We start from the raw sequence: 24627 nt of genomic DNA on the forward strand, positions 1-24627 counted from the left end.
AAACCAGGACTAAAAACCAGGTCTAAAACCAGGTCTAAACCCAGGTCTAAACCAGGACTAAACCAGTACTAAAACCAGGTGTAAACTAGATCTAAACTAGGTCTAAACCCAGGACCGAAACAGGACTAAAACAGGACTAAAAACAAGGTCTAACCTAGATCTAAACCAGGTCTAAAACCAGGTCTAAACCAGGTCTAAAACAGGATTAAACCAGGACTAAATCATGCTGCGTGGACGTGTCTCCTCCTCTTCTATCAATAATATGTTTAATACGGTTCAGTAAAGTCTGGGCTTTTTATTTTCTTTTAGCAGACAAAACTTCTTATTTTACGACATCCTAGTCTTTGTTTCTCTACAGCACATCAAAGTAATCCAAAGTATTCAGATTACGTTACTCACCTAAAGTAATTTAATGGATTCCGTTACAAACTACATTTTGGGGTGTGTAATCTGTAATCTGTAGGGGAATACATTTTAAAAGTAAACTTCCCAACACTGTTCATAATTGAACGTTCCTGTAAATGGAATGACCAAAACATGAAGTAATACACAAAACCGAGTATTTTTAAGGTATAGAAAACAAGATAAACTAAATTATATTTTAAGGGAGTGGGGCAAAAAACACAAATGTTCAAATAATTTCATATTGTTCACATAAAGCTTTCGTGTTGTCACTTGTCGTTTTGTTGTAATGGGATCTGAATCTTCTGGATAGGTTCACGCCAAAGAGCCGTTCAAACGACTTATGAACGATTTATTGAAAATGGTTCAAACTGAGAGTGGGAGTAAGTATACTACGAATGTAACAATAACCAACATATCGTGATATCGTATCGTCAAAAGTCTCACAATAATATCGTGGACCGTCACAATATATCGAATCACAAGTGTCTTTGCTTAAATGAAGAGTTATGATGCAGCAACAAACAGAGGAAACTACATAAACCAGCCATGTCCAAACAAATATGGCCCGTGGACCAAATGCGGCCCTCAGACAAATTTTTTTTGACCCTCAGACTTTCAGGAGAATTGGCCCAAATGACCATACATCAATGAAAAATTTACTTTTTACTCCAAGTTTCTTTTTTTTTTTTGAATATCTACCTTGATAAAGCCAATAATTACCTTGTTTGTTTGTTTGTTTGTCTGTTTGTTTGTTTGTTTGTTTGTTTGTTTGTTGTTTGTTTGTCTTTTAGCAACATAACTCAAAAAAGTTATGGACCGATTTCTGATGAAATTTTCAGGATTTGTTGGAAATGTGAAAAGGAAGAACTGATTTCATTTTGGGGGCTGATCCGGAAGAAATCCTGGATTCTGGATCATTTTGAAAGTTTTAGTTAACATTGTGGTAAATGGGGCCAAAAATTTTGTTTCTCAATATCTCGGTTAATTATTGACCAAACCCCATGAAATTTGACTCAGGGATGGACAATGGGATCCTCTTTCATATTCCAAAGGCTGATACGGATCTGATCCAGAAGACTGATTTTATCGCAATTTATATAAAAAAATGGGGGTAGTCTTTGGTGGAGGTCTGCGCTCTCTGAGTGCTTTTCTAGTTAATATTTAGTTTGTGGTTTTAAGGATCTTAGAGTGAATAAAGGCGATGGATCATTCTAACGTGTTAAACATGCACATATTTAAATTATTCACTGTATTGAGCTCCAGTCTACAGCCCTCGATCAGCCCTCTGCTTCTTATGTGTTTAGATATGTGGCCTCTGATGAAAAAAGTTTGGACACAGCTGACATAAACCAAACTACGGCCCGGAGGCCATATGCGGCCCTTTAATCTTCTTAATCCGGACTGCCGCACTCGAATAAAATAATAATAAATAATAATAATAATAATAATAAGGTAACACTTTATAATAACTACACCTTACTTAGCCTTAATAAAGCATGAACAAAGACTTAATTAATAATGAACAAAGATTTAATTGATAATGATTCACGCTTAGTAAATACTTAATAAAGCATAATTTGTCTTCACTTTAGAAAAGCTCTCAAAAAGGCTTAACTAACAGATAACAGCTGCCTGAATTATCATTGCATTATTAGTAAATCATTGTCTCATAGCTTAGTAATCGTTAATAAATGCTCAAATGATTAGTCCATGAGTAATTAAGTATGAAATAATTATGAGTAACTATTTACAACACAGGCAAATTAAGTGCAAGTGCTAATTACGGTAGTGATTAAGTAGTTACTAAACGTGAATCATTATTAATTAAGTTTTTGTTCATGCTTTATTAAGGCTAAATAAGGTGTAGTTATTATAAAGTGTTACCAAATCCTTGATCTCAGGAAAAGTTGACAACAGAATATATGGCTCTTCACTGATTGGCTGGTGCCTGAACTCGCACTTCCGAGGTTTTTGCAAACCGTCCAGTGTATTTTGATTCCTGACCAAGTTGCTGGAGAGAAATTGAGTGGAGGCACTAGGTGACACCAGCCTGGCTAGTTTTAAATGGGCTATACAAATACATTTGATTTGATTTGATATCTTCATGGAGACTAAACCAGACTAAGTTACAGGTCAGATCACAGTCAGAATGCCTGTTTTTCTAGGTATTTTTGAGCTATAAAGTCACCTGTAATTGAATAAATGTAAGGTCGAGCTGTTTTCATGTCATACTGTGGAACTGAAGAAAAGTTTTTTAAAATTCTTCAAAGATACTTTCAAAGATACTTAAAGTTTTATTTCACTGTAAAAGTTGTTCATCACTTTGGAAAGCTTTGGCTGTTTTAAATGTGCTATACAAATACATTTGATTTGATTTGATATTTTCATGGAGACCAAACCAGACCAAGTTAGAGGTCAGATCTGTGGAGAGGCGACCCCGCTCACAGTCAGAATGTAGGTATATTTGAGCTAAAAGGCTGTTTAATGTCATACTGTGGAACATTCCAGGCAGAGCAATGGCATCTCCATAGAAACAAGCCGATGATGAACCCTCAACCAGAAAAGTTACACAATGCACCTTTAGGTAAACCAGTCAAAAGAGCGAAGAGGAACCAACACTTTTACTCAAGACTACTATTTTTATTTTTTTGGTTTTATTCAAATAAGTAAAAAGTAAAAGTATACTCTAAAAATTACAATTTCTTTTCAAGGATACGTCTCAAGTAAACCTTCGTGGAATGAGCGTGAAGAAAAGATCAAAGTGCACGTCGTACTGAAAGCAGAGGACAGCGTGTCACGTGCCTTAGTCCTGTATAGCCTTGAGGGAGCCTTTTGCACACGGCCCAGACTGCCTTTAAAAATCTACGGGAATAATCAATAGTGATCAAGACGCCATTGTGCGAGAGCGCGGCAGTCGTCTGGAGATCGTTCCATCGATCAACAATAGGAGGCCCCGACGTGGTGCACAAGATGAAGGCAAGAGGCTGCACTAGCTCTTCTTACAGCTCGAAGGTTATGCAGCGTATTAAAGGTTTATTAAAGGTATAGCTACTTTCTGATCTACAGTATGATATGTTTTCTTACCCAAAAATACCTCGAGTTGTGTTTTGTTTCATTCTCTACTGTGTGAATGAAACAAAACCACAACTCTCGGTCTGTTTTTGATGAGGAAACAGTATTATAACATGACCTGAAGTTCAGTTGGGAGTAATACAGGACCTTTAAAGATGGGGTATTACACTTCTATAACTACATATTTAGATCACCATGTTACTGTTTTGATGCTTGCTTTATTTGCAGAAAAACCTTTTAGGAGAAGAGGATCATTTTGCAGAGTCCCTGCTCCCTTTGCTTTCCACGCTTCACTCTCCAATGTCATATTTTGTTATGTTTTGTATGATGTTTTTGTATATTTATGGAGACTAGTCGTGTAGGAGCATGGGTGACATAGGTTTGTGGGTGGAGCTTTGGACAGCCGTAAAGAGGGTTCAAATTAGCCCAATTCATCAGTCAGTTTCACTTAGTGGAAACAGTTTGATCTCGTAGCATTAGGATTTGTTCGCTCGATTTTAGGTGGGTCCTTTTTTTTATTAACCAATCGCTGCTATTTGATTGTGATGATTATGTAATGCGCTAAATCCCGTAAGAATTAGTGCAATAACGTCTTTATAACGTCCCTTGATAAAATTCACCAAACATTCTCTTTGTTCTGGCTTTAAATCCTCAATCTCGGGAATCGTTGCCAACGCTGAATGTGTGTCTTCGTCAACATCTCGACTGCTTTGTTTACTCTTGTGCTGGACCACAAAAGGGACCTAGACAGGCTCTTGAGTTTGGCATCGTGGCTTCACAGCTCTTCGCTGATTGGCCGGTGTGTGGTCTACAACTTCTAGGGTTCTTGCAGACTGTCTAGTGTATTCTGATTCCTGACCTAGTTTAGTTTTTTTTTAGTTTTTCATCTTACTCAAATGCATGGATGACATCTAAAACCTCTTCAGGCGTGGTTTTATAACAGGGTAGAAAGCTCCAAAAAGTCCATAAAACCACATCTTTAAAGACTGTCAAAAGTGCAGTGTAAAATGTATTAAAATGCATATTAAAAAAAAAAAAAATACTATATGAATATTATATTTAAAGAAATCCGTGTATGGATGGCTAAAACTTAAATTTGTGAAATCCAAAACCTGTGAAATTGATCTGTTCTGTTTGTGTTTTTTGTTTCATGTACACCAGGAGGCCCCATTATCGCTCCTGACTGTGATGGAGGGGCCGTATAACAGAATAGTTTGACCCTGACGACGCAGATTATATTCTTTGAAAACCTCCACACTTTGTTTAGATATCAGACAAAGTGCACGCTCCAACACTGAACACAATAATAATCGGTTGTCCACTGTTCTTTGCAAACTCCACACTCTCTGTCAACTTTTCGTACTTTAACACTTGTCATTTTGCTGTCTTTAACTGCACTACAGAACTCTGTGCACGCATTGTCTGTCACTGTTTGATCTCGAGATTGTCAGGTGACGAAAATTCTGTGGCAAATGTAAATACATCATATAATTATTTCAATATAAATACTTCATATAAACATAATTTTTTAATTGAAAAAAAAAAAAATCAACAAAATACAACATGCAGACGTGTTATTATTTGCCAAAAAGTAATAAATAAAAAAAAATAGGCCAGGAACTTGTGACGATTGCCTCATAGGGCCAGTTTCAGTGTTGGGGGGCAGAGGGGCTGGAGGGCCAGTCAAAGGTGCATGGTGGACCAGAATCAGCCCTCAGGCCTAAGTTTGATGACCCCTGATGTACACCAGTCTGGCATACGCTGTGTTATTATTAGGGGTGGGACGAGACACAATTTCCACAAGATTGGGTCCACAAGAATGAAACAAGACTAGATTTTGACATAATTTCTAAGATGTAAATAGTCCAATTTAATTTCCAAAGTTGTCTTCATAATATATACTTACACTGTTGAATATTTTTTGTTGTCATTCTAGCAGTACTTTTTGGAAGCTTCTCAAAAGATGCAACACACCAGAACTTAACCTTTTTTTGTCCAATCCAAATGGGAAAAGAAAAAAGCTCACAAGTTTATTTGTGTGGTACAAGATCTTGTTTCATCCCTAGTTATTATGCTTTGATAATGTACAAAAAATGACATAAAAACATGACGACTGATCACACACGGATGAGCCTACACTGCTCCTCAGTATCTGTTATGATATACTCTTTTTACACTTTTGAATTTCAACTTTAATATTTGTATTTCCTCGCAATTGGCAAACACATTTCGTCCGACAGAACCTTCAGATCTGCACGTTTTCATTCATTTAAAAACTGTGCTTTCAAGTGGTTTCTCAGTAGTCCTTTGCTAAGTGGCTTAAATAGTTGACAGTAATGTAATCTATTCACGGAGTGGAAACAGGGAGGCTGCGTTACATAAGAGTGAGTCAATGCTGTTGCCATGCCAGATCACATATTGTTATTAACACGGGCAGAGACGCAGTGGATACGAGTGGAGAGTGACAGCTATACCGTCACTAAACGGCTAAATGAGACCACTTGATCTCTATTATTATCATATAGAAAGCTTTTGTGCTGATTCCAGTGTTGGTTCATCTTAAATCAGTGTAAAAATGCATAAAAATGGGAAAGAAAAAAATTTGATCCAGATCCAACCATTCTTGTCAAATGTGCATTTTGTAACTTTTCTCGTGGACGGTCTGTCAAATGGAGATGTTATTGCTTTGTCTGGAATGTTTCACAGTATGGCATTAAACCTTTCTGTCTTCATGGAGACCAAACCAGACCACGTTACAGGTCAGATCTGTGGAGAGGCGACCCCGTTCACAGTCAGAATGCCTGTTTTTCTAGGTGTTTAAGAGCTACAAAACCAGCTGTAATTGAATAAATATAAAGTGGAGATGGGCCCAGTCAAGCAGAAGTAAACAGCAAGGCCAAAAATTCAAGTTAATGCATCTGATATAAAAATGTATTGAACAGATACATATGTACTCTAGTTTATGAAACTGTTGACCTTTTTTCTGTACCATTTTTGGTTCTAAAGTTACATAGGTTTTAAAACAGACCATGTATGAAACATGGAACAAAAATTATTTCCCAAATTTCAAAGACCTGCAAATCATGTAAATAAAATGGATGTATTTCATCATATCTTGTGTTATTCCATCTTTGAAACTGTTGATGAAGGTACATGTTTTTTTTTTTTTTTTTTATGTATTTAAAATGATAAAAATTTGCTTGGAAGGACTGACATATTTTATAGAAATAGTTTTCCTTTCAATTTTGAAGTAATATTAAAGTATTCAGAAGAAAAAAGCGACAAATTATGCACGCTCACGTAACCAAAGTGTCGAAGTGTCGGTCCCTCCCCCTACTGCTTCTCTCTGCGTGTCAATCGCTTCAGTGTATCGAAGCGTTTCATTGGCTCAGCAAATGTTCCACTCTGCGATTGGTTCAGAGTGTTCAGCGCACTTCTGTGGTTTGACAAACTGCTACAGTATAAAAGATGCACCAATATTTGTTAAAAATGTTGGGTAGTGAGGAGTATTGTGTGACGTTAGTGGTGATTTTGGCGACTTTTGGCATTTGTTTCATTTTCGTTTGGCATCTACAAATGGAAAACAGTGATCCATGGTTTGGGATCACTTTGATCTAATTTCCAGCTAAGAAGAAACACCTTTTTCTTATTTACAGCAGCTATTTATGTTGCTCTTTACATATTCATTTTAAATCATCATTATGATTGTTAAGTTGTTAGGTACGGTGTATGCTCTGCACTAACAATACTTCATCATGCTGAGACGCCTGCGTGCCAATGGTTAAATTTGTCCACTAGAGGTCAGTGTTTCTCCAAGACCTCAGACACGTCGAACCATTTGAGACAATATTGCGACTGAGGTGTCAATGCTTCACGAGGCTCCATTCGCCCATCACTACTACAAAGTGAAACTGGCTGATGACTCAGGCTACCCGTTTACACCACCACCAGTACACGCCCCCTGCCAGAGCCATAGCCGAGTACCGGGAGGAGGAGGAGGGATTCTGGAGAAGCCCGCGACGACCCCTCAAAGTGTCGTGAGCCGCACGGCTGAATGCTACGCCAGTTGTTTCACGAGAACCCACATGGTGCCCCCGCAAGAACTTGGGGCGTACATGCTGTGCGTAATGTGCTTAATGGGGAGCTACAGTACTGCCCCCTGCTGTGTACTTACTTTGTTCTCCGGTTGCATTTTCTTTATCGGTGAATCATGTAGGATCCAACAGTGCTGCGTAGTCATTTTGGTACATGTATAAACAATGGAAAACCCGCTAGTGTCATGTGCAGCTAGACATCAGATTATAGCGACGTCAGCTCTCATTGGGCATTGCAGTTTTCAAACGTGGAAGTCAGTCCTTTTAGATGAATATTGCGATATCAAATGTCAAGATTATAACTTTAGAGCTGTTACAGAGTTGATTAGGTAAACCAAAACAAAACTGGACAACTACTGGATAACTAAAGACTAAAAATGTACTCATGTGAGCTTTTAGTCATGTTGAAATGCTGTTACCTCCTCAAAAACCTCAAAACATCCACCTTGTGATGTCATGAAGAGGTAGTTTTCAAGCTACAGCAACAGTTACCTTTTATTTTTTGTTGAGCAGATTGTCAATTCCAGGGCTGAAATGATTCGAATGATTCTAATGAAAGTGTATGGAGTTTAAAACACAATGGAGCACTTCCTAAATTATGACATGACATCGCAAGGTGGAACAGAGTGTCACGCAGGGTTTGTGTGTTAAATATTAGTGAGTGAAAAAACAAAACACTGTAGATATGTTTGTGATGAGGAAACGTTATAACATTATTAGGAAAATAGTGTAATATGGGCCCTTGTGTTTCACATACTGTAAAGTCTTTGCTCTCGGAAAATGATGTGATGATGCAATCCCGATCTCAGTGTTGGTTGTCATGATACTCGCTGAGAATCGTGTAAATACGATGCATTATTGATACTTCGCAGCGGACGTCATCAACATTCCCAGGGGGTGTAAGCGTTGCTCCGTCTGAAGCTCTGTTAGACTTTAATCCGAGCTTTAATTTAACACAACCTGATCAGAAAGAGCTGATTTAGTTGGAACTACTACTACTACTACTACTACTACTACTTTTTCAGTTAGTCACTCTCACCTTTTTGTTGAAAATCAAACTCCTAAACGTGACCACGAACGCTTCGTCTGATTACAGCCTCCTGAAAATGTGCTGTAGCATTTTATGTTTCGTAATGTGTGCATTGGGTCGCTATAGTAATTTCTAAACATTCAGCCGTACACATACATGTACATGATGTCACCGCAAAGTATGAATTGGTAGTCAGGAGGTGAAACTATAACATTTAACCCTTCTAGGTCGACGATATCATATACCTGGAAACATGTTTTATGTAACTGCACATAACTTTAAAATTTACTTTTTCTGTTCCTTGAAAAGTGGAGAGTTGTGGCGTATTTTCCAGCATTATCCTACGTCACAAGCAAACTGCATTATAATTAGTGTTGGGAAGGTGACTTTTAAAATGTAATTCCCCTACAGATTACAGATTACATACACCAAAAAGTAGTTCGTAACGTAATCCATTAAATTACTTAAGGTGAGTAACGTAATCTGAATACTTTGGATTACTTCATTTGCTGTTCGAGAAGCAAAGACCAGGATATCGTAACATAAGATGTTTTGTCTAATAAAAGAAAATTAAAAAGCCCAGACTTTACTGAACCGTATTAAAAATATTATTGATAGAAAAGGAGGAGACAAATCCACGCAGCATGATTTAGTCCTGGTTTAGTTCTGTTAAATCCTGGTTTAGTCCTGGTTTTAGTCCTGGTTTAGTCCTGTTTTAGTCCTGGTTTAGTCCTGGTTTAGACCTGGTTTAGTTTCTGGCAATGAGTGGAATTACTGAGGAAAAAAAAAAAGTGATTTAGCGATTTAGTGATTTAAATGTGAAAACAGGAAAATACCGCCGTGTAATCCATTTATTTCAACAAAGTAACTGTAATCCAATTACCACTCACTGAAACAGTAACTGTAACTGAATACAGTTACTCATAATTTGTACTCTGATTACATAAATAACTCTGTAATCTGTTACTCCCCAACACTGATTATAATGTCAGGAAAACAAAAACGAGTGTCCAACAGGAACTTCACCTTCTGCCAAACTCATGAGCTCCGTCCATTTTGATCGGCCCAAACTTTACCAAAAAGTGTAGTGAGTCAAAATGGTCGACTGCTGAGTCTCTGTGTTCGTAATAGTCGATAGTCGAAACAGTCGCTCTAAGTGCAGTTACTTCTCAAATAAATGGCAAATTATGCATCTTGGTTTGCGTAATTTGCACATCCCTTGCTATTTTTTTATTTGAAAGTTTAATTTCAGTCAAAATGTACAAATATAAATGTAATAAACACCTTGGAAATGCAGGAAGTGATGTGGCTCTGTGCCCTGGACCTGACACTAGCTGTTTCCATGACTGACACCATTGCAATTTTGTTTTGTTTTGAGGGCAATAAGTACATTTTAGTTGACTTACAGACTTGATATTTTGAACTTTTGTAGCTAAGGCCCTAAATTAAACTTTTTTTTTTAATGTCCAAAAAGTTGTTTGCACGTTTGCTGTGTGTTTTGTATGAAAAAGTGTGGATTTTATTTTCCATTTTGCTTTGTGTTTTTTGTATTTCTTGTCCATATGACACAACTACAGCAGCTGATTGTGAAGTAACAGGTTGCACTGAAAAAAAAAAGGATGTATAACACTTCATTAGGGGTAAAATTGGGAGTTTTAATAGCAAAATTAAGAAAACAAATCCAGGCGAGGACAAATGTACTAAAATTGCCCTTATATCTGGAAGGGTTAACTTCAAGAATCAGATGCAAATGAACAAAAAGACAGTTTTCTATTTACATTATCTTACTTTATTTGACCATAATTACAATCCTGCAGGAAGAAGACCGGGAGTTCATTCAGTTATTAACAGGACACAAAAATACATGAAATCTGCATTAAAAACAGGCCAATATAAAAACTATAAACATACACTTGACAGAACGTGGAAAGAAAGTGCCTGAAATACAAAAGCTGATCTGGACATAGACCGATGCAGGTTTTACAGCTAAAATAAAACAACTTAAGAATATTCACAAAATATACACGATAGAAAGAAGCATTCACTGTCCGCTCGAACGTCCCCGCGACTTCTCGGCGAAATAAAAACACGAAATAACGATTCGAAGTTCATGCGGATACGGAAAGGGCTGCAGGTGTCTTTGAAAGCAACACGGTGCGTTCACGGTCTAGGGCCATTATCACTGTGGGGGAGGCACCACGTCCAAACGGAAAATGCCAAATTTGTTTGTAGGTCCTTGTTCATTTGTGTAATACTTATAAAAGGTGCATTATGTAACTTTTCTGGTTGCTGCTTTGCCTGGAAACAAATGCAAGGTAATGATTTTAATGCCGTACTCTGGAACTTTCCGGGCAAAACAGAGACAAACACTTACAGTAGGATGACCCAGCCACCAAAAAAGTAACACAATCCACTTTTAAAGGTGCACTACGTCACTTTTTGGGGGTCCGTCACCTGCTTGTTTCTATGGAGATGTCGTCGCTCTGCTTGGAATGTTCCGCAGTATGACATTAAACAGCTCTGCCTTACGTTTATTCAATTACAGGTGGTTTCATAGCTCAAAAACACCTAAAAAAAAAAACACTTCACCAGAAAAGTTACACAATGCATCTTTACCTTTATACACTGGAAAAAAAAAAAAAAAGGTAAGTTAAAATGACTTAAATTAAGAACATTTAACTTTATTTGAGTCGATTCAATTTGATAAGTAAAATGGTCAACTAATGGAATAAGTGTTTTTCTAAATTCAAGCAACATTAGATTTTGTTTCTTATCTTAGGTGCAAAAATGTTTATTTATTTTTTCTTATTTTAAGTGGAGCAAGATGTATTTTCATATTTTAACAACAAAAAGTCTTATTCCACTAGTAGATATTTTACTCGTCAAGTGAAACTGACTCAAATCATCATAAAACTTTCTTAATTCAAGTCATCTTAATTTGATTAGATTTTGTTTTTTGCAATGCAACAATTAGTGCCTGAAAATAAAATTGTTGATTTTTTTCTCCAAACATTTGATTTTCACTTTGATTTTTCCTCTCCGCTAAAAAATATTCTGCAACATTGCGTTCAGTCAACATGTTGAATCCATCAACCACTGGTGAAATCTTTTAGAAATTAAATAAAACAAAACCCTAACGTTTCATTTGACGTCAAATTTCAAAGCATCATCGCTGTATAAGGTGAGAGGTCTTTCTTACATTTCCGATGCAATTTCCAATGCAAAATAAAAATAGATTTTCATTCAAACAAATCGATTTGAACTTCAAATTCAAAAAACGATTACATTTTTTAGAGTTTTTGCGCAGACCAACAACAATGTATTATTCAAATATTCATTATTATTAATTTCTTCCAAGTTTATTTATTTATTTGAGTACATATTTTAAGTCCCTAAACCAATTTACTGAACATTTTATTTACAAAAAAACATAAATTTCTTTTTATTTTTATCCATAAACTATGACTATGTAAACCATGACAACATTTGGGCCCTTTTAGTAAACTGTGACACATGAACGCAACCTTTTCCGTGGAGTTCAAAACCTTCTACATTCAGCAACCCTAACAAGCACACCGGGGTTCAAAGGTCATGCGGGCGTGCTTTTCCCAGCGGTACGTGAGAGGCTGGGGTCAAAGTTCAGATCGATCCTAAAAGAAAGTCCGTACATTAGCCCCCCCTCACCTCCGCTCAGTACCGCGCGTTATTAAAACACACCGGGGCGCGGCCGGGGTCGGGGGTCGTACTCCGGAGGGCGTTTAGGAGGCGGGGCCAACAGTCAGGTCCTGGTCAAGAAGACAACCAATCAGAGAAGACCGTTCCCCAAAGAGACGGGAAGAGATGGATGATGGTTGGGTGCAGGCGAGCGACAGCGCCGTCGTACCGTACAGTCTTTTGCTTCAGTACCAGCTCAGTCTGCTCGTGGATAGACATCAAAACCTTTGGAACTTTATTTGTGAGTGGAAAAAGTTCTGAGAATCAATAGTGAAGAAAGTGTGAGCTCAAAACACTTAGGCTATGTTCAAACTGCAGCCTAAAGTGACCCAAATCTGATTTTTTTGGCCCCTATGTGACCTGTATCTGATCTTTTAACGACAGTCTGAAGCCACACAGATCAGATTTTTTCAAAAGCGACCCAGCCCACTTGGATATGTGCTCCTAAAACCAATATATATCTGATCTTTTGACATGCGACTTCAGTCTGAACAGCCAGGTCGCATTCATCCCACCTACACGTCAGGCTCAGAGTCTCGTCAAAGGAGGGAAAGTGAGGTTAGAGAGTTTATTAATATTTGGGGGGGATCGCTGTATTCAGGCCAAATTGGAGGAGTCTTATCAGAACTGGGCGGTTTTTGAAATGACTGCCAAAGAAATAAGTAATAAGATTGCGGCTACGGAAGTCCTGGCTCCAATGTCAATGAAAAATAAAGAGCCTGTGAGTCAAATACAAGGAGGATAAAGACTCAAATGAAGCAGCCGTGGACGTGTAACCTGCACATTTTACGAAGAACTGGACTGTATTTTGGGAGACAAGCCCAAGCTCAGTGCAACTTCCAATGCGCTCAGCGTCCTGCAATGCGCATGCGGGACACATTTGGGGTGTTTAAAGTTCACACTGGAGATTACATACAAATCGCATTTAATTGGGAATGTGAATGATCTTGCAAAAAAAAAAAAAAAATAGCATTAAGCCCTGCAGTCTGAACGTAGCCTAAGAGCTTTTACATCTATAATAAAGTCATACAATAGAAATAAATTATATTCCAGGAGCTGAGTTTGTACTGACCCCAATGAACAAGCATTTCAATAACGGTTCACTGTGTAATGTTATGGTGGAGGGTCCATCACCTGATGCAACTCTACTTTACATTTATTCAACTGCAGTTGGTTTTATAGCTCAAAAAAACTAAACAAAACAAAAAACAAAAACAAAGCATTCTGACAGTGAGCGTGGTTGCCTGATCCACAGATCTGACCTGTAACTTGGTCTGGTTCGGTCTCCATGAAGATAGAAAGGTTTAATACATTTTTTAGGTATTAAAAAGGTTTAATACCTTTCTATCTGCCTTGACAGGACGTCAACCGTCCAGACTAAGCAGTAACATCTCCACGGAGAAAAGCATTTGACGGACCCTCCACCAGAGTCATTCTCAAATGTTGACTTAATTTGGTGAGACAATACCCATTGTTAATATAAATTGTAGTTTTATATCAATTAGGAATTTGCAAAAGTTGGAAAATATGCTGAAAATTACATTTTTATTATTATTTTTTTTAATAAAATGCCAGTGCATATGTTCTATACACTGTAGCTTTATTGTGTAGCCCTAATCATGTTTAAAGCCACAGTATGCAACTTTTTAGCCAAAAATATAATAAGACTAAAATGAAAACACGTTTGCACTGAAAAGCTAAGAAAATCTAAAAAGTGGGCTTGCATTTGAAAGCTGACTCTGTTGTTCCTCTCACTTCAGTCTTCCATAATATGGTATAAAACAAATCTATCTCCATGGAGACTGTTCTGGTTTTATTTATGCTTGTCTCCATGGAGATATTGTTGTTTTGCCTGGAATGTTGATGATCAGATCAGAAAATAAGCATAATATGTGCCCTTGAATGCCATAAGTTGGAATAAAAACTCCACGGAGACGAGCAGAACCCCAAAAATGTTACTTGGCGCTCCTTTATATAGTTCCAACTTCACGGTCAACAGTGTGAGTGATAAACATTGCAGAACACTTTTGTGTTGTTGTGAAATGGCCTCTTGCTCGACCCTGTTACATAAAAGTAGACTACAGAAATACACAGAATGCATAGTCGTCAGATACTGCTACAGCTAGAAGTCTGTTTCCATCTAACCTTTAAGGCTCTATGTGTCACGTACATCATCTATTTTACAAAACAGAAAATATCCAAATGGACTTGTCTATGTGGCGGAAAACATCACTGAAAAATACATGAGTACTATTGACCCCAGTGAAAAAACAGCCTATGATTAAAGTGCATATGAAAGGCTTTTTTTGTTCACAAATTTGTAGTTGTTGTAAATGTACATTATAGTTTTGCACCAATCAAGAAGCAATTTGCAAAGAAAAGTTGGAAAATATGTTGAAAATTGCAAGTACGGAGTGACATCACGCTAGGGAGTATTGCAAGTACTTCAAACATCGACAAAACTTTACTAAAACATTAACTACACCTGTGTCTTGTAATCTGTATGTTTATAAGAATTTGTATGTATATATGCAATACATTTTATGAAAAAATAAATAAATAAAATCAGCAAAAAGATGTTTGTGCAATTCCCTAATGTGATGTCATGATTTCCAAAGAGTCAGTCAAATTTTATATCGAAAAAGATGGCTGAACTTTTTTTTTTTTTTTTTTTTTTTAAGCCAAATCTTCAGTCTAATGATCGTAACTGTTTTGGTAAAATAAATATTCTTACCTCATATGCACTTTACACTTAATATGAATCATTTAGGTCCACTGACGAAGCTTTACGAACAAAGCTATTGATACTTTGCACTGACATTGCGCTGGGGGTGTTCTACATGGATCTCTGTGGTGGAATGTTCAGCAGTTACCATGGTGACACACAGTAGCAAACACAGCTGAATTTCTTTTAGAATAGTCTGAAAATTGAAGAAACAACACAAAATTGATTTAAATGACACATTTTCAGGAGTTCACGATCCCATTTAGGAGGTTGATTTTCAACAAAAAAGTGAGAGTGACTAACTGAAAACCTGCTAACTTGTGATTATAATTATACAGTGTGTGAGGAGGGTGACCAGATTTTCAAAATCCAACACTGGGACACCCCCAGTTTGAGGAGTTGGTAATAATAAAATAGTGAAACAATTGCGTAATTAAGGAAAATTGTTCTGCTCTCGGATCATTCATGACTAACATGTGAGCCAGAACAGTCACATTTTCTTTGTGTTTTGGTCGTTTTTAAGCAGCTTTTCTGTATTTTATCTTAACAAATGACAATTTATGCCTCTCTTTACTGCTGGCATATGTCAGATTGGTCAAAAGTAGGGACATCTAGGGACATTTCTTGTATAAAACTGGGACAGATCTAGACAGGTTGGCGCCACTTAGTGCCTCCACTCAATTTAATTGCTCTCATTTGAATAGGTCAGGAATCGCAATATACTTGACGGTTTGGAAGAAACGCGGAAGCTGTAGACCGTGCACCTGCCAATCAGCAAAGAGCTGTTGTGCCGGCAATTACTTGGACACCACTGAGTGTTCTGGCACATTACAAACATCTCGACCAAATGGCAGCGATGGGTTAAATACAAAAAGTACCTGCCTACCATCAAGCAAACGAATCCTAATGCTGAGAGGTCAGACGGTTTCCAGGAAGTGAAACCAGCTGATGAATCAGGCTTGGACAAATCAGGGTTTTGGATAAATCTGCAGGGACAAGGGACACCGGCCTCAAAACTGGAACTGTCCCGGGCAAATAGGGACGTCCGGTCACCCTGTACATGAAAGACACATCAAATGACCTGCTGTAGTTCTAACTAAGTCAGCTCTTTCTAGTCAGATTGTGCTAAAAGAAAGATTAAATTAAAGTGTAACAAAACCTCAGACAGAGCAGGGCCCACAGCTAGCGTCACACTCCCAGTGAACGTCGACAACATCAGCTGCAAAGTATCAACATGGTCCAATCTGACACAAATAAAACGACATCGCTGATAATCTGACAGACCTCTTATCACACTATAAACAGAGTCTGTACAATGGCTTGGTTTAATTTTTTACTTTTACATTTATCATTTCATTTTCAGTTCCAGCTATTGGTTTTGAATGACTCATTTCCCATGCAGCTCTACTCTTCACTGCCCCACGTTTTCTGGACTAAACCTTTTACAAATTTACACGTTTAGCTATGTGTTAATTCACGCCTATGGGTGCTAACTCCCATTTGGACCAGCTATGATTATTTTTTTTAATAACATTTCATGCAACAATGACTTTGTTCCATACAATATGTACATACTGTATCTATACTATTAAACATACAAATTAGAAATGCATGAGACCATTCAATTGAGTAAAATTACTATTAAGGAATCCCATTCTATTAAACATTCTGTATTACATGTACAAAATGGACTCTTGTGAGCTTTTAGTCGTGTTATAATGTTTACCTCATCAAAAACAGACCTGAAGTTGTGTTTTATTTTGTGTCAATCATCATTTCATCTTTGCACTGTTTTCCTTATAACCTCTTATATACTGATGAAATATTTGTATGCCTTATTTAATTTAATTTCATATTGTATTATATTTTTATTTGTACATATTCATTTATATAATTCTGCCTTATTTGATATCAGTTTCAGTCTTGTCCAGAGCCTCGTTTACACGTACACGGGTATTTTTAAAAACTGATATATTTCCCCTCGTTTGTGCCCATCTTTGATCGTTGATTTCACCTCTGAAAACAATTTTTTCTAAAAACTCCAGCTAGAGTGGAGATTCTGGAAAACTACAGTTTGGAGTTTGTGTGTAAAGTGAGATAAATGGAGTTTTAGGAGCCGACGCGCGAAAGGTACGACCAGTGTTTATCTTTTGCTCTGATGATGATCATGGAGCATCAGAGCAACAGTCACATTTCTTCTGTTGCAAACACTTTTCATGTGTTTCATTTGCACAAACAGCTGACGGATCATATACATGACCAAAGACCAGTGAGCTCAAAGGTCAGTGATTTTGCCACTTCTTTAACAGATCTGTGGAGAGGAGAGATTGCTCAGTAATACACGTTTTCAAGCTATTTTTGAGCACTACTTGAGTAATAGAACTGTAATGAAATAAATGCTACAGGTTTGAATCTAATCCAGTTGCTGCCCAGAGGCTTGGCGTAGTTATGACAGCACTCGATGGTGTATTTATGCAGGCTGATGTAAACTTTTTGGAAAACAATGTGCATGCTGTTATTTTGGAAAATGGAGGGAGGGAAGTATTGATTTCCCAACATACTCGCTTATGTGTAAACGTAGCCCAAGTCTAAAGCTGCGGGTACACTGTGCGATTTTCTTTCCTTTTTGAGCCAATTTTCATTTGTGCGACTGTTTTTTAGGATTGGGCCGAGTTTTCACTTAATCGTGTTGTGCTTTGTGTAGCAAACATGGGATAACGAAACCGATTAATACCTCCCAACCAGCTCCTGATTGGCAATCATAAGTCACAAGAATATTAAAACTGTTTGAAATCCAGTCGCCTCTTGTGAGGGTTTCACTCTGTTCACACACTTTTAAACCCTGCAATTTGGTCGTACAGTTGAGCTGGAGTAAAACGATCGAAAATATCACACAGAGTATGTCCAGCATAAAACTAACCCGCTTATTTTTTGTCTGTCTACATCTCCAAAGCTCAAAATGCCCATGTTGTGATGTCATTTAGTGGTAGTTTTCAATTGAACAGCTCCTTTTACCTTTAAGTTCAGCAGAAACTGGCAATTTGAGGTCTGAAATTATCCAAATGATTCTAGTGAAGGTTTACAAAGTTTAAAAACACTTCCTGTATTACCACATGACAACACAAGTTCAATTTGAGAGAAAAACACAGCCTAAATATACATGTTTTGTGTGTTAAACATTGTATGAATGAAACAAAACACAATTCCAGCTATGCTCGCGACGAGGAAACAACATTATAACATAGATCGGAAAATAGCGTGGCGTGGGCCCTTTAATCACTTTTGTAGAGTAATCCATAATGCATTTCCCTATGTTAATTTCAGACACTTATAATGAGGAGAGCTTAGATGATGGATTTTGTTTGTATCCAAGCAAAAAAAAACAAAAAAAAAACACACAACCAAAGTGCGTATAGCCACCGTGGGACCGACCGTCGCTATCACACACGTCGACTTAATTGGGACTAAACCGTAATGAAATGCAAATGTGCGCGTGAAGATTATTAGCGTTCGTGTTTTGGCGTTTGGTGTAATTGATGACGATGGATTTAAGTTGCTATTTTGGTACGTTTTTTAATGAAAACCAAAAGCGGGGCCTGTCAGCGTAATGAATAACGGGCGAGCGGTTTATATGAATCTTTAACTGGGATTTAACCGTTGAGCTAAATGTAAAAAAAGGAAAACAAAAGGGTTATTAAAGGGGTGCTAAAAGGAAAATCAATACTCCAGAGATTTACGGCTTGTTTTGGAGTGTGCATGTCATTAAAAGCGCTAAAGGGTCCAGTGCTATGACGTGAACATAAATTAAAGAGTTACCTCGGGCTAGCTGCCAGTCGATTTGTGTACCGTTTAATCCGCGGGTTCCAGCTTTTTGTGATATGCAGTTTTCAGGATTGTCTTCCATTCAAAAGATCTAGTATTCTGTTTAACATTATTAACCGCTATGGCAATGTTCCCCGTACATGCATCCCGAATTTCGGACTTCCAAGTGCGAGCTCAGTCTGCTTGTCTTCTTCACAACAAACGGGATTTTACTTTGTTGGAGCTCCACATACAAAGTGTTCGCTGCAAACTCAGGATGATTTAGGCAGCCAAAGAATACCTTTTTGGACCTTCCTGTGTATCAATCCTGCCCATCGCCTTCGCCTTTCACTACTTTTCAATTCCGTTAAGAAGGGAACTAGTTTGAACGGAGGTTTGCAGTCGCACGGATCAGAGTTCGCAAACTTTTGAAGCTCATTTCTCGAGCCGTTTTCCGCTGTTAGGATCCAACAACCACACAATTACGATCACCAAATCCAATATCAGAACCAGCAACAAAAGCGATATGGTTCAAAAGACTTGAAAAGATCGGCTTTGATAATCGACGTATCACACTGGGAAATCAAACATGGGGGTTTGATGCTCATTTTTTCAGAGGATAATTCCCAGTATGCATTGCGCGATGACTGGATGTCCAATTCGGGATGCATGTATTTTCTTTCATTCTGAAATCCATGACTAGTAAAGATATACCACGATATAAACAACAGAAGAACCAAAACTGGGAAACCATATATCTGCATTTACAGAACTTATTTGCAGCCCGTTTACATGAGAACGCCTGTGGGTAAAAAGGACAAAATATTTTATCGGAAGTGCCTTTCGTTTAGACGGTGATGGCGTTTTTGTGGCTTAAAAACGCAAAAATCTGAAACCACCCGCCAGAGTGGAAAAGTTGAATACACTCCGCCGTCTACACTGCCCAAGACGCAAAACTCTGGTCAGATCTGCTCACGTCACGAGTGTTTTTACGTCACGTACATGTTGGACCTAAGCGAATTCCCCACACTTTTGCCTCACCGTATGCACGCAGATTTTCTCCTCATCTAAACTGGAATTAAAAGTAAAGACGCAAAATCGCTTTTATGTCTTTTGTTCATCATAAACGTAGCCTAAATGATGTCGTTGTCTTTGAATGGAAAACTGTAAACTAGAATTTTTGTTAAATATCACTTAATGGGTAAACATTTTCGCTATAGGAATGCACCAATCCAGCTTTTTCAGTTCTGACACAGATTTCGATACCATAGCTTTATGTATCTGCCGATATCAACCGATACTAGTGCAGAGACAAAACATAAAAAGATAAAACTGGTCCAAATGTGTTATCTAGTTGTCATTTATCTCTCAAGTAACCGCAACATTGTACAAGTAAAAGGTCAAACGTTATGAGACTTTCTATTCTATTGATTTAAACTGTACGTCTCACCAGGATATCGGCTGAACCAATATTTAGAAGCCGATATCCGATCCAGCAAATTTTTCAGTATCAGCGCACATATCTGATACCAGTACTGAATTGGCGCATCCTTAATTCCAGCTGTTTGTAGCGTAACAAATGAAACAATGAAATATCAGCAAGAATAAAATGAACTTCTAATATAAACAAACGCAATTCCAGGTGTGTTTTTGATGAGGAAACAACATTATAACCATTAGAAAATAGCACAATACGGTCCCTTTTTAGGTGCACTATGTGGCTTTTTGGTTGAGGGTTCATCACTCGTTTGTTGCTCTGTCTGGAATGTTCCACAGTATGACATTAACCAGCTCTACTTCACATTTATTCAACTACAAGTGGTTTTATAGCTCAAAAATACTTAGAAAAACCAGCATTCTGACTCTGAGCGGGGTCGCCTCTCCACAAATCTGACCTTTAACTTCGTCTGGTTTGGTTTCCATGAAGATAAAAAGGTTTAATCTCATACTGTGAAACATTCAAAGCGATAACACCTCCATGGAGAAAAGCATTTGACGGAACCTCCACCAGAAAAGCTACACAATGCACCTTTAACCAATGAACCAAAATGTAAAAAGGAAAAAAAGGACAGATTTTCTAGAGCCTGGTTGGTTGCATTTTCCAGCGTGCACATCCCTTCTCTCTGGTGTGGTCTAAAAATGTCCCTCCCTGACTAAGACGTCCTCTTCAAACTGTCTCTGGCTTCGGCCTTGCTCCTGCTTGTGACATGTTGTTTTGCTTGTCTCCGCGTTGAGAAGCTAAAGAAATATTATAGTGTGCAAACCCAAGGGCCTGGCCGGGTTTAGTGAGCTCGTGTTGTTGGCAATGGTGTACAAAAGGGTGCTTCCGCTCTCCGCAGCCTTCAAAGGGCCGACTTAAAAAGAATGAAAAAAGCACTGAGGCTGCATAAGAGAGTCCTTGGCAAGTGGTAAGCGTCTGGTTATTGTGGAGTGCAGGTCTGGTGCAGGATTTCAGGAGCAGAGTGATTTCAGAAAGACGGCATCGGGTTTAGACGGTGTCCCTGGAAAGAGAAGGAAAACATAATTAGAATGTTTAGGTTCAGTGTATTCTTCGGTCAATGGCGCAGCGGTAAAAGCATTCATAGTCAGCAGTACAATCTAAGCTGAAACCAGAGCACTGTTGTGTCCTTGGGCAAGACACACTGCCAAAGGTGAATGTGGGGTGTGAATGAATGGTGGTCAAAGGGTGGATGGTGCAGACTGACATTGCCTAAGAACAGCTGCAGCTACTAAACTAGTGTCCTGAAAACTTCAATTTACATTTTTTTTTGTTAATGGTGATACATTAATGCACACAAATGGTGCAGACAAGAAAATGAACATTTTTCCTACAAACAAAACAAAAAACAAACAAACAACAAACCTTTAAATGCTACCAAGGGTAAAAACAGTATAATCTTAATTGTTGTTGTACAGGTCATGTCTTTGTGCTTTGCAGAATGCTGCTGTATGTTTAAAGTAATCTGCTTTTATGTGGAAATCATGGAAAAGTCCTGGAAATTGAAAATGTAATTTCCCAGGCCTGGAAAGTGATGGAATATTGTAAATTCCAATGAAAGTTTTGGAAAAGTCACAGATGACAACGAATGCACTGACAGTATTTTGAATGTTAAAAATTATAATATCAAACCATAAGGTGAGTGGAAAGAGTTAACATTTCATATTTAGCCCTAAAAGTCTGATCAATTCTACACATGCAGTTGCTGTAAAGTCATGGAAAATTCACTTTTTGGAAAAGTTTTGTCATTTTGTCAGTGAAAAAGAGAGGGAACCCTGTCTTAACTTTTATATATTTTACTGACCTTTTTGTATATAATGTATATTTATTCCTGATGCTGACATTTTACACTTTGCCTGGGGACTACAGTTGCAAAGTAGAGGTAGAGGAAATACTGGTGCATTTATAGAAATGTTTACTAGAGAGAAAAAGAAAGCAAGAGATACTGTATTGATCACGAGGAAAATTCACTGCTTCTCAGTAATCTTTCTCTGTTTGTCAAAGGTCTGGGTGCAGTTTAACAGGAGGACTGGTCAGGTAGGGTCAGCAGATCCTGTGGAAGAGCCTAAAGTGTCCCTGCTCTTTGTCCTGCAGAATCACAGCAGTGTCCAGGGGAGCAGGTGAACACAACAGGAAAGGCCGCTCTCTTACTCAGTGCTGGTGTTTCGCATGGGGATGAAAGGGTCCATTGCCTCTAAGTATTTCCTCTGGAAGGTCTTCTGCCATATTTACTACCGTATATGGTATGAAAAACCTGTCGCATCTCAAAGATCCATAGCAAGCTCCTCAGCCAGCTCCTTATCTCTTACAGGGTCTCCATGGATATGACAGAAACAAACAGTTCATCTCACACAATCCAGCACTGTCCCCATTCAAATGACCTAATAATAATATATTTTTTAATCATTATATGCTTTCATTTCAAGCATTCCTTCTCTCTGAATGATTTCACTGAGTGCCAGAGTTCCAGACTGATATTACAAGGCTAACCTGATTATCTCTGTACTATCAGTCTGGTGTTTGCCAGGCTACCAGCATGTGCCCCACTGCTCCCGTCTCAAATGAACCCCTCTGCTCCTCTTCCACATGTGCCCCTCTACTCCTCATGGATATGTGCCCCTCTGCTCGTCTCTCATATACCCCTCTGCTCGTCTTCCTCACGTGGCACACAGCGTCAGGGCATTAGACAGTAGTTCAGCGTCACAGAGCACTGCCATCAGCACTCAGCTCCATTTCACTTCCTCCGCTGCCAATGCTCTTCCAGTGCTCCTCACACTCACGCGGCACTCACACGACCGGAGGAAAGTATCTGACACCTGCACACATCCTTCACACCTACTCCCTTCTACCTCATCCCTCTACTTCCTCTCCATCTCGCTTTCTCTCTATATCAGCACTCTCTTATTCTCTTTCTCCCTGTCCCCCACCTCTCTCCTCCTCCTCCTCCTCTTCCTCCTCCTGCGCTCGTGTGTCGGAGCAGGAGACACTTGTGACAGCCCCGAGAGCCACGGTGATGCTCGGTCGCAGAGTCTCATACAGAGGTACAGGTCTGTGTGGTGGGTGTGAGCGAGCGGAGGTGAGGAGAGAATGGGCTCCACAATCAGCGCATTCAGCATTCTGTGTCTAAATGTCAGTTAAAGGAGAGTCTGAGTTCATCTACACAAACAGAACAAGTACAGGTGCAGTATTAGTATTAGTTTTTCAGAATATTCAGATCTATTACCAATACCACAGCAGCCTTGACAGTTCCATTTTTTATTGAGTAACTTATAAAAGAATTGTTGCTTCTCAGAGTAGGTTTTGCTACTGCATGATTTAATTCCTTCTTGAGTCATATTTAGTTAGAATTAATAGTATTCTTACTTGAGTGAAAGTTTACAACTGCAGGTCTAAAACTGACAAAAGCTTTATGTTGACAATAGTACCGTATTTTCCAGACTATAAGGCGCACTTAAAACCCTTAAATTTGATCAAAAATCAACAGTGCGCCTTATAATCCGGTGCATTTTATGTATTCATTCTGGTTTTGTTTACTGACCTCGAACCGATTTTATGCGGTACACAACACTAAAAAAATCTGTCAAAATGTTTTAATACGACTTTGGTAAACTATGAAGCTGCACCGCTTGATGGATTGTCGAAGCATTACAGGTAAGTTAGTCCAAAAGAAGCTGAACCGCATCAGCGCACAAGGAACAAGTTGCCTTTTTTTGTTGTTGTTGTTGTTGTTTTTTTCAGCACTTATAGTTAATGCAAATGAGCCATGTGGTTTTCAGTTTCAAAAAAACAAACAAAAAAAAAACTTAAATGATCCACCCACATTCACATTCACAATACACATTCACCAAGACAGGGAGGCAACGCTGGGCGAGTTATGCCACGATCTGCCAATGGATCATGGACACCTGGACTAAGGATCAGTCTCAGTGTCCGTTTGTTTCGCTTAATGCGCCTTATAATCCAGAGCATCTTATGTATGAAAACAGATGAGAGAATTCAACATTATTGATATTGCACCTTAGAATTCAGTGCACCTTATAGTTCGAAAAATACTGTAAATGATTCAAGTGTTTGTGCTTCTTACTGTTTGCTAATTTAATTGCTTTATAAATACAAAAATCTGCATCATTTAAAGCGCACGTATTATGCCAAATTAAACTGTTTTGAGTTTTTATACATGTTATAGTTGTTTGTCATTCTCAGTTACCGTCTCAAAATTGTATCTGGAGCGATTCGTGCATGTTTCAGTAATCTTTATTCTCCTCTATTCAAGACGTGATCGCTTCAA

This window comes from Boleophthalmus pectinirostris, unplaced genomic scaffold, assembly GCF_026225935.1.
Source record: "Boleophthalmus pectinirostris isolate CB_2022bp ecotype Guang Dong unplaced genomic scaffold, ASM2622593v1 HiC_scaffold_12, whole genome shotgun sequence".
Lineage (NCBI taxonomy): Eukaryota > Metazoa > Chordata > Actinopteri > Gobiiformes > Gobiidae > Boleophthalmus > Boleophthalmus pectinirostris.